Here is a 16,174-nt window from a genome sequence, read left to right as displayed (position 1 = left end):
TCTGGGATTGTGATGCCTCCTGCTTTGGTCTTCTTCAAAATTATTTTGGCTATTTGGGCCTTTTGTGGTTCCATATGAATTTTAGGATTGCTTGTTCTAGCTTTGAAAAGAATGCTGGTGCAATTTTGATTGGGATTGCATTGAATGTGTAGATAGCTTTGGGTAGTATTGACATTTTGAAAATATTTATTCTTCCAACCTATGAGCACGGAATGTTTTTCCATTTCTTTATATCTTCTTCAATTTCCTTCATAAGCTTTCTATAGTTTTCAGCATACAGATCTTGTACATCTTTAGTTAGATTTATTCCTGGGTATTTTATGCTTCTTGGTGCAATGTGGATGGGATCAGTTCCTTTATTTGTCTTTCTGTTGCTTCATTGTTAGTGTATAAGAATGCAACTGATTTCTGTACATTGATTTTGTATCCTGCAACTTTGCTGAATTCCTGTATCAGTTCTAGCAGAGTTCTGGTGGAGTCTATCGGATTTTCCATGTATAGTATCATGTCATCTGCAAAAAGTGAAAGCTTGACTTCATCTTTGCCAATTTTGATGCCTTTGATTTCCTTTTGTTGTCTGATTGCTGATGCTAGAAATTCCAACACTATGTTAAACAACAACAGTGAGAGTGGACATCCCTGTCATGTTCCTGATCTCAAGGAAAAAGCTCTCAGTTTTTCCCCATTGAGGATGATGTTAGCTGTGGGCTTTTCATAAATGGCTTTTATGATGTTTCAGTATGTTCCTTCTATCCCGACTTTCTCGAGGGTTTTTATTAAGAAAGGATGCTGAGTTTTGTCAAATGCTTTTTCTGCATCAATTGACAGGATCATATGGTTCTTATATTTTTTTTATTAATGTGATGTATCACGTTGATTGATTTGCGAATGTTGAACCAGACCTGCATCCCAGGAGTGAATCCCACTTGATCATGGTGAATAATTCTTTTTATATGTTGTTGAACTCAATTTGCTAGTATCTTATTGAGAAGTTTTGCATCCATATTCTTCAGGGATATTGGCCTGTAGTTCTCTTTTTTTACTGGGTCTCTGTCTGGTTTAGGAATCAAAGTAATACTGGCTTCATAGAATGAGTCTGGAAGTTTTCCTTCCCTTTCTATTTCTTGGAATAGCTTGAGAAGGATAGGTATTATCTCTGCTTTAAACGTCTGTAGAACTCCCCTGGGAAGCCATCTGGTCCTGGACTCTTATTTGTTGGGAGATTTTTGATAACCGATTCAATTTCTTCGCTGGTTATGGGTCTGTTCAAGCTTTCTATTTCCTCCTGATTGAGTTTTGGAAGCGTGTGGGTGTTTAGGAATTTGTCCATTTCTTCCAGGTTGTCCAGTTTGTTGGCATATAATTTTTCATAGTATTCCCTGATAATTCCTTGTATCTCTGAGGGATTGGTTGTAATAATTCCATTTTAATTCATGATTTTATCTATTTGGGTCATCTCCCTTTTCTTTTTTAGAAGCCTGGGTAAAGGTTTATCAATTTTGTTTATTTTTTTCAAAAAATCAACGCTTGGTTTCGTTGATCTGCTCTACAGTTTTTTAGATTCTATATTGTTTATTTCTGCTCTAATCTTTATTATTTCTCTTCTGCTGTTGGGTTTAGGGTGTCTTTGCTGTTCTGCTTCTATTTCCTTTAGGTGTGCTGTTAGATTTTGTATTTGGGATTTTTCTTGTTTCTTGAGATAGGCCTGGATTGCAATGTATTTTCCTCTCAGGACTGCCTTCGCTGCGTCCCAAAGTGTTTTTATTGTTGTATTTTCATTTTCGTTTGTTTCCATATATTTTTTAATTTCTTCTCTAATTGCCTGGTTGGCCCATTCATTCTTCAGTAGGGTGTTCTTTAACCTCCATGCTTTTGGAGGTTTTCCAGACTTTATCCTGTGGTTGATTTCAAGCTTCATAGCATTGTGGTCTGAAAGTATGCATGGTATGATCTCAATTCTTGTATACTTATGAAGGGCTGTTTTGTGACCCAGTATGTGATCTATCTTGGAGAATGTTGCATTTGCACTGGAGAAGAAAGTATATTCTGTTGCTTTGGGATGCAGAGTTCTAAATGTATCTGTCAAGTCCATCTGATCCAATGTATCATTCAGAGCCCTTTTTGCTTTATTGACCGTGTGTCTAGATGATCTATCCATTTCTGTAAGGAGAGTGTTAAATTCCCCTGCAATTACCACATTCTTATCAATAAGGTTGCTTATGTTTGTGAATAACTGTTTTATATATTTGGGGGCCTCCGTGTTCGGTGCATAGACATTTATAATTGTTAGCTCTTCCTAATGGATAGACCCTGTAATTATTATATAATGCCCTTCTTCATCTCTTGTTACAGCCTTTAAAGTCTAGTTTGTCTGATATAAGTCAATTTACATTCAGCGTTATTATAGAAAGATGTGAGTTTAGAGTCATTGTTATGTCTGTTGGTTTCATGCTTGTAGCGATGTCTCTGGTACTTATTCTCACAGGATCCCCCTTAGGATCTCTTGTAGGGCTGGTTTAGTAGTGATGAATTCCTTCATTTTTGTTTGTTTGGGAATACCTTTATCTCTCCTTCTATTCTAAATGACAGACTTGCTGGATAAAGGATTCTTGGCTACATATTGTTTTCTGTTCATCACATTGAAGATGTCCTGCCATTCCTTTCTGGCCTGCCAAGTTTCAGTAGAGAGATCCATCCCGAGTCTTATCAGTCTCCCTTTATATATTAGAGCACGTTTATCCCTAGTTGCTTTCAGAATTTTCTCTTTATCCTTGCTGTTTGCCAGTTTCACTATGATATGTCATGCAGAAGATCGATTCAAGTTACGTCTGAAGGGAGTTCTCTGTGCCTCTTAGCTTTCAATGCCTTTTTCCTTCCCCAAATCAGGGAAGTTCTCAGCTATTATTTCTTCAAGTACACCTTCAGCACCTTTCCCTCTCTCTTCCTCCTCTGAATACCAATTATGTGTAGATTATTTCTTTTTAGTGCGTCACTTAGTTCTCTAATTTTCTCTTCATACTCCTGGATTTTTTTTATCTCTCTTTTTCTCAGCTTCCTCTTTTTCCATAATTTTATCTTCCAGTTCACCTATTCTCTTCTCTGCTTCTTCAATCCAAGCTGTGGTTGTCTCCATTTAATTTTGCAGCTCATTGATAGCATTTTTTAGCTCCTCCTGACTATTCCTTAGTCCCTTGATCTCTGTCTGCTGTCCTTTATACTGTTTTCAAGCCCAACGATTATTTTTATGACTATTATTCTAAATTCATTTTCTGTTATATCGTTTAAATCATTTTTGATCAGTTCGTTAGCTGTCATTATTTCCTAGAGATTCTTTTGAGGGGAATTCTTCCATTTTGTCATTTTGGATAGTCCCTGGAGTGGAGTGGAACTGTGGGGCATTTCCCCTGTGCTGTCTTGAATAACTTGAGTTCGTGGGCGGGGCCACAGTCAGACCTGATGTCTGCCCCCAGCCCATAGCTGGGGCCACAGTCAGACTGGTGTGTACCTTCTCTTCCCTTCTCCTAGGGGTGGGATTCACTGTGGGGTGGTGTGGCCCCTCTGGGCTGCTTGCACACTGCCAGGCTTGTGGTTATGGGGATCTGGCATATTAGCTGGAGTGTATTGGCAAGGTGCAGGGGAGGGAGGGGCAGGCCTAGCTCACTTTTCCTTTGGAGGTCCGCTTTGGGAGGGGCCCTGAGGCAGTGGGAGGGAGTCAGACCTGCAGCCAGAGGGATGGATCCTCAGAAGCACAGCGTTGGGTGTTTGCATGGTGAAAGCAATTTCCCTGGCAGGAACTGGTTCCCTTTGGAATTTTGGCTGGGGGATGGGCGAGGGAGATGACGCTGGTGAGCGCCTTTGTTCCTCGCCAAGCTGTGATCTGTCCTCCGGGGCTCAACAACTCTCCCTCCCATTGTCCTCCAGCCTTCCCGCTCTCAGAGCAGAGCTGTTACATTATAACCTTCCAGATGTTAAGTCCTGCTTGCTGTCTGAACACACTCCGTTCGGCCCCTCCGCTTTTGCCAGCCAGACTCGGAGGCTCTGCTTTGCTGGCAGGCTGCCCCTCTGCCCTGACTCCCTCCTGCCAGTGAATGTAGAGCGCACAGTCTCTCCACCCTTCCTACCCTCTTCCGTGGGCCTCTTGTCTACACTTGGCCCAGGAGAACCCATTCTGCTAGTCTTCTGGTGTTTTTCTGGGTTATTTAGGCAGGTGTGGGTGGAATCTAAGTGATCAGCAGGACCCAGTGAGCCAAGCGTCCTCCTATGCCACCATCTTCCTGAAAGCTCTTGAGGTTATTCTACTTTGCTTTAGATAACCTGCATCGTGCTCACCATCTGAAACAAATTTTATTTAGGGATAAACAATCCCTATTGGCAATTTTTGTGCCAGGTAAAATTTTCCACACCATTCATTACATTAAAAACCATGACACTTTGCACAGAAAATGGAAATGGTATTTAAATGAAAAATCTTGTCGTATTTTGACACTTGAAAGATTGTCATAAGTAGCAAATTTCCCCAATCTTTAGCTTAAATTATGGCACAGACACTTTATAAATGTCCTTTTCTATCTTTCACATCAAAATCACATTTCCATTCACCAGCATTTATGAGATTGGATATTTATTGGATTCTTTAATGTCAGGAACTTTTTATGCACTTTACAAGTATTTGTATATTAAAATTTAACACCATCTCTGTGAAATTGATATTGTTTATGTACCCATTTTACTGATCAAGTCTTAGAAGCAAAAGAAGACTAAGGGCTGTGTGTCTGGTAGCATGACCAGTAAGTTTCACAGCTGGGAGTAGAATTGCAGCAGCCTAGTTAGAGATCCCACCTCTCACCCACTCCACCTTGCAGCCTCTTTAGGGTGAAATAATGACATAGATCAAAAAATCACCCTCATCCTTTTCTTTATGTAGTATGCAAAGGCATTTTAATTTAATAATTATAGTTATTTATAGAGACTAACGATATACATTGCTTTCCAGAACTACAAAACATCAGGTACTTGTATTGGAAGCCTGAAGTTCAAGTTGTGTTTATAACAGGAAAGTAAAGTTTTGCATTTTCCATGTATACAAATAACTGTCACCATAATAAAAACTTCACGATTCATATCCAGAAACTTTCATCGCATCCTCTTTGTTCCCTCCACTTCCCTTGCATGATTCATTGAGCATCAAAGCAGTCCCCTCTCAAAACCCACTTGCATTGCATTGTGTTCTCAGCTCCTTATAGAATGCCTTTCATTGCAGATAACACCCTTCCCAAAACCCAGACACATAGATACACATACATCCCTGAAGTACCCATTTCCAATACCTACTGGCCAGCATTGATTTCTGAATGATCTAAGGTACATTTCATAGCGGATGCACCCCTCTCCCTAACACACGCACACACACACACACACACACACACACATTCACGCATGCACGCACTCAAATAGATGTAAAAGCAGTCTTGAATTTCATCATTGGTGTATTTTGCTATTGTTTTCTTTCCTCTTTTGCTGTAGGTTCAGGTTTCTCTTCTTGAATTCCCTTATTCCTTTGTTCTCTGTTAGGATGTAAAAGATCAATCACTGTTAACCCTAACCAGATTTAGAAACTAATTAGTTTTTATACAACCCCTACCCTTTTATTTTGAACTAATTCCGTATATACTTCTTAATCAATCTTTTGTCCCCAAACTCCAGACTGGAACACAATCCATGTAGTAATCAGAGAGTTTTATTAAATGATTATTTGTTGGGGGATTTCTCTATGGAAGCAAGATATTTCAGGTGTTTTAAGTGTTTATCAGTTTCTATTGTCTTTGTCAGGATTATGCTAGCCAAACTGAACTTCTAGAAATGAGAATTATACAGAAATAATATCTATTTTTAATCAGTCATCCAAGTAGTCTTAGTATTTGTCTTATGTTACATAAAAAATAAAAAAAGAATTAAAAACAATCAGCCTACAATATATCTGCCAAGTGTTCACCTTCCCCAGGTTAAAAAAAAATCAAAGTAAGTCCAGAATTTTCTCATTAATAACATTATGAATATTATAATAAATATTTTCTAGATAGAATTTTAAATAACCACACTCAAATTAAAACAATATATTTATCATTACCTGTTTTGTATGTTGATTCCAATATACTATACAAACAAAATTATTTACTTTTGAAATTGCATAAACATTGAATTTAATATAAAATATAAATGAATTTCTGTGAACTATGCTATTTCTAAAAGTCCAGAGGACTCAATAGAATGCCATATAAAGATTCTATTCTACTGTTATTCTCTTATTAGTTCACGATTACTTACTGGGATATTTCATCTAATTATTGTTTAAATCCAATGACATTCTTATAAAATTGGTTATAAATCCAATTTTTATTAAATTTGGCATACCACTATCTTTAAAAATAAAATAGAATGAAATTAAAGAGGCAAGAAGAAACGTACATTAAAAATAAGAGGTAAATTTTTTTTTTATGTTTTTTAATCCAAAAGAAGCCATATGGCAAGATAAGATTCAGAGTGATGGCATTCAGTTAAAATCAAAGGGATGGCTTAGATATTTCTGGTATTTAACAATTTATTTGAATGCGAAATTACTATCTTCTTCTGACCAAAACAAACCCTTTTTCGTTTCCCCCCTAATCTTTGCAGGATTTGAAAATTTTGAGGAATGATGGTAGACATTTTGCTTGATATAGAGTGGTAGGAGAGAAATATTGACATAGGGACTACTAAGACTTTGATTTCCAATTCTCCAAATCCCAGTATACAAAGACAGAACACAAAATGGAAAAAGAAAATAAGCTCAGGCATTACATTCCCTAACCTAAAATGAATGCTAATAAATGCACATCAGTTTTCAAAAAATAATATAATACATAATAATATGTAAAGTGCTTACAACTATGTCTAGCATATTTTAGTCCCAAATAAACATTAGCTATGTTAGTAAGAAAAACACAGAAGTATGTAACATTAGATTAAATATTTTGTGTTGTGTCTGAATTAATTAATTAGCATTGTAAGGAAGAAAATAATTGGTAACAAGAATCCCTAACTATAAAGTTAAAATCACACTGGAGGGGGGTGTCAGAAAATTACCCAAAGAGTCACAAAGATTTTTACAAACTCCATCTCCTCTTGACTCCGACATCACACATGCCAATGCTACCCCATGTCAGAGAAGGATGCTTTCTAGTGCCCTAAGGCTCAAGGTCCTGCTCTCATTCCTTAATATACCGCATGGTACTTTCCTATCAGCAACTGTACCCGCATGCCTTTCTTCTCCCTATAGCCATAAATGAACAATCTCTACCCATGCAGTGACCAAGGTCATATCCTTTCTTGTCTACTCAAGGACACCACTCCATTGTTCACTCTTTCCCTTCTAGAATATCTCCTGATCCCTAGCTCCTGAAATATCCTTGTCAATGCCAACACAATATAATTTCTTCTTTTCTTTCTTAATTTTATTTAGACAGAAAGAGAGAGAGAGAGAGAGAGAGAGAGCAGGGAAGTGGGACAAAGGGAGAAAGAGAGAGAATCCTAAGCAAGCTCCGTGCTGAGTATGGACCCCCAATGCTGGATCCCTCGACTCTGGGATCATGACCTAAGCCAGAATCAGGAGTCAGGTGTGCAACTGATTGAGCTACCCAGGTGCTCCTCATTTCTTCCTTTTGAAACACAGATGCAAGCTTTATTTATTCCATTGGTCTCACAAGCTACTTGGCCCATTTCTTTGCCAGTAAAAAATCAGCAATAATCGCCTATAAACACTTTTCAGTTCCTCTCAGAACTGCACCAGTCTGACTTGAACCTCAACTTACTTTCCCATTGCTCATTCCAATTACTGACAATGTATCAGCACTATTCAAGAGAATGTATGGCTCTCTCCTCTTTGACTGCATACTGTCTTTGTCCCTTTGGCCTTGATGTCCCTTTTTTTCAATCTCTTTGCTGGTTCCTCTACTTTCTTTTAGGGGAGTTCCCAAATGCACAGGCTTTAGCCTTCACCTGTTTTCATTCTATAGGCCCTCCTTTTATGATTTTGTCCAGTTTCTGTAACAACTTGCAAATTTATATCTTCAAGTCTGACTAACCTTCTCAACTCCAAACATATATATCACTCTGCTTGAAATTTCATTTTAGTATAGATCTCATATCTCAAACTTAACATGCCCAGATCCCTACCATGCTCACCTCCACTCCCAAACTTGCTTCATCTACATTCTTCTCTCAGTTGAGTGAATGGCAACTAAATCCTTCTAGCTGCCCAGTCCAGAAATCTTGGTTGTTCTCATTCATTTCCAGGGATACTGTCTGTTTCTCCTTCTTAGAAAACACCAAGGAAATTCCTCCTCAGCCTTTTTTTATTTGCTCTTGCCTCTACCTAGAATAATCTTCCCCACATTCATCAGGACTCTATCAAGTAAAAATTTATTGAAAAGGCTTCTGTGTGTACCTTGTGCAAGAGTAAATACCATACCCCCTTCTGAAAGCCTCTTCCCTGCCTTTACCCAACTCTCCTTAATATAAGTCTTTGGTATATGTCTCTATCAAAGGAAAAAGAGGTAAAATTACATACTTAAGTGACTAATTAAATTTTTTAAATTAAAATTTTGTTTTCCAAACAAGAGTTAGATTTTGATCACTTCATGATTTTCTTCCACATTAACTAGAAACATTCATGAAAATATTGACTTTTTCTATGAATAAAAACATAATCACTAACTACACTGTTAATCATTTCAACATATAATACAAAAAATATTAAGAATAAAATACTAATAGAAACTCATTAGAAATAAAAGTGTAAATAACAAACCACTATGTACCTGATATTTTGAATGAACATGTTCAATACTTTCTTATCCAAATAAATATGTCATTTTAATAAAACTAGGTTTCTCTCTCTCTATCTGTGTGTGTGTGTGTGTGTGTGTGTGTGCGCGCGTAATCAATGGAACATCTCAATTGACTCTATCATGGGATTCACATTATGATTCTGTTAACTTTGGTAAATTGGTAACTTCTCATTTTCTCTGCAGCATCTGTCTATTTGTATAAGATGATAAATATGAGACATACATTTGTACTTTAATTGATTGTTTCCTTCTTTTAATTTTTTCTGAGACAGTGTGAGCTGGATTGAGGAGCAGAGGCAGAGAGAGAGAGAATTTCAAGCAGGCTCTAATTTTTACATTCCCTCTTGGTTGTAATCATGGAATATATATAAAGAAAACTAAAATAGTGAGTGAATGTGTGTGTATGTGTGTGTGTGCATGTTGCAAAAAATAACTTATTATTCATCACCCAGCATGGGCATCCCTATATGTTACCTTAAGAAAAAAAAACACTTCCATTTGAAAGATCTTTGTCAAAATTGATACTGACCAAAATTAATTTTTAAAAATCTGACCACGGTGAGGAAAAACACTGACAGCAAGTCAAAGGCTGCGATAAGAATTTTCCAGGAACTGAGTGATAGTTTCAAAATATATAAAAATGTGATAAAAGCATGGGCATTATATTTCTGTTTCTTTAACTGGATATTGAGAAAAATAATGGCTACAGACAAAGTGAAAGAAGCCCTGCTATGTGAAATAGAATGGGTGATCTTAGATTTAGAAATGACATTGACCTCTAATCTTAGACAGTGGAGGAGCTGAACACGGTGGAAGCAAGAGGGGGGAAGAGAAGAAAACAGATTATTTTATTAGAGCTGCCGTTTGTCTGAAGTAATTACAAAGTAGGACAAAAGTGTGGCAAAGACTTCTAGTGATCATCAAAGCTAGAGATAAAAAAACAGACCAATAAAAATAGAAGCAGACATGAAATGACGAGAGAATTACTGCTTCTGAGTTCAGAAATTTAACTTTAGTTTGAATCTATTTACTCTTTATTCTGCTAATGTTAAATATTTAAAATGTGATAAAATGTTTAAAGGATACATAGAATACAAAAATAATAAAAATAACTGGACAGGTTTAAAATTAAAAATGTAAATTTGTAGTGATATTGGATCACTCTGTTATGATAAGATTAAAGAACCCAAATAGATTTCATATTTGCAAACTTACTAAGAATTCAAAAGGAACACTTATAAAAGCATTTATAAAAAATATTTCTTGAGGAGTGCCTGGATGGCTCAGGTGCTTAAGCGATCTACTTTGGCTAAGGTCATGATGTCATGATTCGTGAATTCAAGCCCCACACCGGGCTTGCTGCTGTCAGCACAGAGCTTGCTTTGATCATATCTCTCTCTATCTCTCCCTCTCTCTGCCCCTTCCCTGCTAGTGCATGTTCTCTCTCTCTCTCAAAAGTAAATAAACATTAAAAAATTCTTTAAAAGTGATTAATAAATCATATAAAATGTCAAAAGAGCATTATATCACAGCCCTTACATATAAAGTCAGTTCCAGTACAAATAGTATTTAAAAATATTATCCACATGGAACAAATTTTACCCATTTTGGGGCCAAATTTTAATGCCTACCATCTTTCCAAGGATTTCCCCAGTATTTCTCTTTCCTAGACAGAATTAACAACCTGTTACAGAACAGTATTTACAATGATAGCATAATGGTCAGCTTTTCTATTTATTTAAGTAATAATCTTTGAATACATACATGTGAATAAATATATTAACAATTAATTTCAGGATGTGATGAATCTGATGAATAAATAATATAGATTACCATGATGAAAATGTGTAGGCAGATTCTTAAAATGAAATTGTCAAGGAGAACTCTTAGAGGAGATGATAATTAACCAAATCCTGAAAATCCAGGAGGAGCTAGCCAAGTAGGTCAGGGAAAGGTGTTGGTGAAAATCATTTTAGTAGCAGTGGCAAGGAGATTGTAACACTGTCTACATGACTTTTTCAGCATTACACAGTTTGTTCACCCACTAAAGTAAGGAGAAGTTAGAGCAACCCTATAGCAACACAGATGTGGATTCTAATACAACCAATTTCCAAAGAAAAGTAGTGCTTGTGTCATCCCAAGGAATGTCAACTTAATATGAGCTTGTTCCAGGGTGCTATGTCCTTATAAAATATCTTTTACATAGATGTTCCCACTAAAGTGAAGGATAAATAAACGGACTCTCAGTTGAAATCCGCTGTTGTGTTTGGTGAAACTCTAGGCATGGTGGATACTGAGATACATGAATTCTCTAGAAGGAATTAAATGAAGTACTAAAGGTTAGAGAGGTAAAACTGGTCAGAATTAGAAGATAATCCTTTTTAAAAGAAAATTCATCAGTTGAACAAATCCACCAAGAGATAATAAAACACGTTCATCTAATGCAGGTTTACATATATATACAGCAAGTTTGAGTCATGAGATTATATCAGGCTATGAGATTCTAAGCAATGATATATCAGTATCCTTTGAGTTGTAAATCAAAGAGGAAATCCTGGATTCTATGGGAGATATCAGATACAAGAACTAGAAAAAGGAGGAAGACATCCAACTAATAAAGGGGAACTTCAGAGTTAAATATTTATCTACAATCTCAAGAGAGAGAGAATGATGGATGCACTATCTCATTGACACATGCAGCCAGTCATGAAGAGTCAGCCAGGTTGGCCACATAGAATTGACCTAGAGTAGAAAGTTGTAGTTGAAAGTTCAGATGGATTTATTTAGTTATAATTAATTAGGCATCCAATAGAATAGTGTGTTGGAGTACAGAGAATGAAAGTTATAGAATGAAATACAGTGTAAATTTATGCCAACCCATGCCATAGCAGAACAGCAACTATCAAAAGTCTCCTTGAGAGAAAGTTACATTGTGTGTGTAGGATAACAGAGCTTTTCTGGATCTAACATTTAAGATATTTTTTGAGGGATTTCTATTGGCAGTTTATGATGGCAAGAGAACTTCCAATGGAAAGAGAGAACAACCCAAAGACACTCAAATGTAGGCAAGCCCAGAGTTCATGGACTATAGTTGATAAGTACCCTACATTATCTAAAATATATACTACAATTTAGAGGAACTATGATAGAGAATATGAGAAGGGCAGATTGAGGGCATATGGTCTCCAGTCTTAAATACCAAAATGTCTCAGTTTTAATTAATTTGGTAAGCAACAGGGGAGCAAATCATGGTTATTGAGCAGATTACATGGTTATATGAACAGAATTTAGGTTTAGAAGAGATTAACTTGGCAGCTGTGAAAAGTCTCCTTTGAATATTTGATATTAATGTTTCACAGCTTGCAAATAACTACCATAGTTGAAAGAGTATCACGTTCACTATGACAAACTCTCTTGCTGAAAAGTACATTTAATATTTTTATAAAAGTCACCCTAAAAGTGTGCTGATTTTGTTTCTGATTTACATGTTAATCATAAGTTTGTCGTTTCTTTAATGAAAGATGAATGAAATAAAATGAAAGGATGCAGTATGGACTGAATATTTCTGAAAATATGATTTTACAATATCATGAAATGATAAGCATAGTATCTACCTACATAAAATAGTGATCTGTGTTACGGAATAGTCTCAGAATCTCATAAATTATATGTTGGCAAAATATATAATAATAATTAATTATAATGATAATATATCTTCACTTATAATTGGCCAATACGTTTATTTATTTTTATTTTATTTTTCCAACTTTATTGAGGTATAGTTAACAATTAAAAATTATATATATTTAAAGTGCACAATTTGATGATTTGATATAGTCAAACTATTGTACATTAGACCTCCACAATTTTTTATCTTGCTTAATTGAAACTTCGTATTGACTAACATCTGCCCATATCCCTCTTTCCCTAGCCCATGGTAAACAATATTCTACTCACTGTTTCTATGATTTTGACATTTTTAGATTCCACATACAAGTGAGATAATGCAGTATTTATCTTTCTGGGTCTGACTTACTTCACTTGGGACGATATCCTCCAGGTACATCCATTTTGTTGCCAATAGCAGGTTTTCTTTTCTTAAGGTTGAATAATATTTCTGTGTGTGTGTGTATTACATTTTCTTTATCCATTCATCCATTGACAGACATTTAGATTGTTTCCATATCTTGGATGTTATTAATGCTGAAATGAACATGGGAGTGCAGTTATCTATTCAAGATACTGGATATATATTCTCCTTTGGATATATACCCAGAAATGGATGGTTATCATATGATAATTCTATTAAAATATTTTGATGAATCTCCATATGGTTTTCTATAATGGTTATACCCATTTACATTTCTACCGACCATATACAAGTGATTTCTTTTTCTCTATATCTTCAGCAACATTTGTTACCCCTTGTCTTTCTCATAATGGCCATTCCAACTTGTGTGAAGTGATATCTCATTGTGATTTGGATTTGCATTTCCTCATAATTGAGGAGACTTTTTACTTTTTCCTGTTGTCTTTTTTTATATCTTTTTATGTCTTTTTTTTTTTTTAGTTTTTATTCCAACACCAGTTAGTTAACATACAGTGTGATATTAGTTTCAGGTATACGATACAGTGATTCAAGCTTCTATACAACACCAGATGCTCATCAGGACAAGTTCACCCCTTAATCCCCATCACCTATTTCACCCATACCCCCTCCACTCCCCTCTGGTAACCATTAACTTGTTCTCTATAGTTAAGCCTGTTTCTTGTTTTCTCTCTCTCTCTCTCTCTCTCTCTCATTCTCTCTCTTTTTTTTTCCTCTTTGTTGTCTGTATTGTATCTTAAGTTCCACATGTGAGTGAAATCATTGGTATTTTTCTTTCTTTGTCTGACTTATTTCATTTAACATAGCTCCATCCATATCAGGTCCTTTGTCCATTTTTTAATCGGGTGATCTGTTTCTTTTGCTACTGAGTTGCATGAGTTCCATATATATTTTGGATAATAATCTCTTATCAGACATATGGCTTGAATATGTTTTCTCCCATTCTGTATGTTGCTTTTTCACTCTGCTGATTACTCATTTGCTTTACAGAAACTTGATCCAATCCAATTTATCAATTTTTGCTTTTGTTAGCTATACTATTGGTGTCATACCCAAAAAATCATTGCCCAGACCAATATCAGGAGGCTTTTTCCTTATGCTTTCTTGTAAAAATGTTATAGTGTTATATGTTATGTTTAGGTCTTTAATCTGTTTTGAGATGAGTTTTGTATGTGGCATGACATAAGAATGTAATTCATCCTTTGGCATGTGATATCCAGCTTTCCCAGCACCAATTATTGAAGAAGCTATCCTTTTCCCAGTCGTGTGTACCTGGTGCTCTTGTCAAACATCACTTGTCCATAAATACATGGATTTATTTCTGGGCTTTATATTCCTGTTTTTATACCAACAGTATACTCTCATGATTACTGTAGCTATGTTGTATATTTTGAAGAAAGGAATGTGACACTTCCAGCTTTGTTTTTCTTGCTCATTGAGCTTCTTTGAAATAATTGTCTTTTTCATTGAGCTTCTTTAATTTGATTTTTAATTTAATTTTTTAGAGAGAAAAAATGCAGGTGGGGGGAGAGAGAAGACGGGGAGAGAGAGAGAGAGAGAGAGCGAGAATCTTAAGCAGGCTCCACGCTCAGTGCAGAGCCTGACATGGGCTCAATTCCATGAACCCAGGATCATGACCTAAGTGGAAATCAAGAGTTGGATGCTCAATCGACTAAGCCACCTGGGGGTCCCTAAGATGATTTTTAAAAATTCTTTGTTGGGAAACTTGGAGATCTCCATTTCTTTAGAAAATTGTGTTTCATTGGTGGTGTCATGTTTTCCTGATTTTCATGTTTTTATAGCCTTGAATTGGTGTCTATGCATTTGAGAAATAAGTTACTTCTTCCAGACTTTATAGAATGATTACAAAAACCTTCCCCTATGTGTGGGTGGAAGGGTGGCAGCTGGGTGAGGTGCAGTGGTTCCAGCTCTGGGGAGGGACAGTGGCATAGTCTCCATGTGGATCAATCAGCTGAGTTCAGCATTGGCAAAATGGTTCAGGTCATCAGCAGCCAAAGCTGCGGGTGTCCACAGTGGCAGTGAGGGCTATTGGGGTTCTCAGTGATGGACTGTTAGGGTCCTTTTGTTCTCTTTTTCCACTATGGGGGAAAACCATGACCAAAGGTGTTCCTCTTACCCCCGGGTCCGGCATGCAGGCATGCTCACTGCAGCAGTGGCTGCACTATTCAGGGAGCAGGTGAGCCCACTGTGACAGTGGATTTTTGTGCGGGGGCACTCATAGAGCCACTGTGGAGTGCAGATTGCAGGCCCACACTAGGAAGCTGGATGCTCACCTGTCTGGCTCTCCTCCCCATGGGGGGCACTTCTGGGTTTGGGAGTTCCTCTTGCCAGTGAGCTGTGCTGGCCTGTGGGGTGGGGTGATGCAGGTCAAGTGAAACTGTTCTTCCTACCCTTTCTGTGCAGTGATTCTCCATTTTTTCACTACACCATGTTGCTGTACCTTCTTAACTTGTCTGCTGTGCTCCCACAAAGCTATTTTCACTTGTGCATAGCTGTGTAATTGCTGCTTTCTGTGAGGAAACGAAGGATGGGATCTCTTACTCTATCATTTTGCTGATGTCATTTTTCAGTGAATTAATAAATGTATTTATATTTGAGAGAAAAAGTGCGAATGGACGAGGGGCAAAGAAAAAGGGAAAGAGAATCCCAAGCAGGCCCCACACTCAGCGTGGAGCCCCACGTGGGGCCTGATCCCATAACCCTGGGGTCATGACCTAAATGGAAATCAAGAGTCAGGTGTTCAAATGACTGAGCCACACAGGCACCCTTGAGTGAATATATTTATGATTCAAGGTTAACTTACATGCAAAGACATGACATTGGCTGAAAAAAGGACTTTTGAAAGAAAGTGGCTTGAAACATTCAAACGCATTATCCTCTATGGAAAATAAATATTATTTTGTATGAGTACCTTCTGCTGTTTGAGAATAAACAAGAGCAGGCACATATGAGATTATTATGAGATATTAAACCAGATATGTGTTTTACTAACTTGCAACTATTTTGTATACTAAAATCTTTCTTTCATAATAAAATTATTTCACTCTGTTATAAAAATTTTATTGAGTAATTATCTCTGACTAGAATATTATGAGTTCCTTGCAATAGCCAGCGTATTAGTGATGGAAAAAATGTACTTTACTAGCTGTAAAATTTTTAG

The sequence above is a fragment of the Prionailurus viverrinus genome, chromosome A1 (assembly GCF_022837055.1).
Source record: "Prionailurus viverrinus isolate Anna chromosome A1, UM_Priviv_1.0, whole genome shotgun sequence".
NCBI classification, from domain to species: Eukaryota; Metazoa; Chordata; class Mammalia; order Carnivora; family Felidae; genus Prionailurus; species Prionailurus viverrinus.
Note: the sequence above shows the minus strand (reverse complement) of the source record.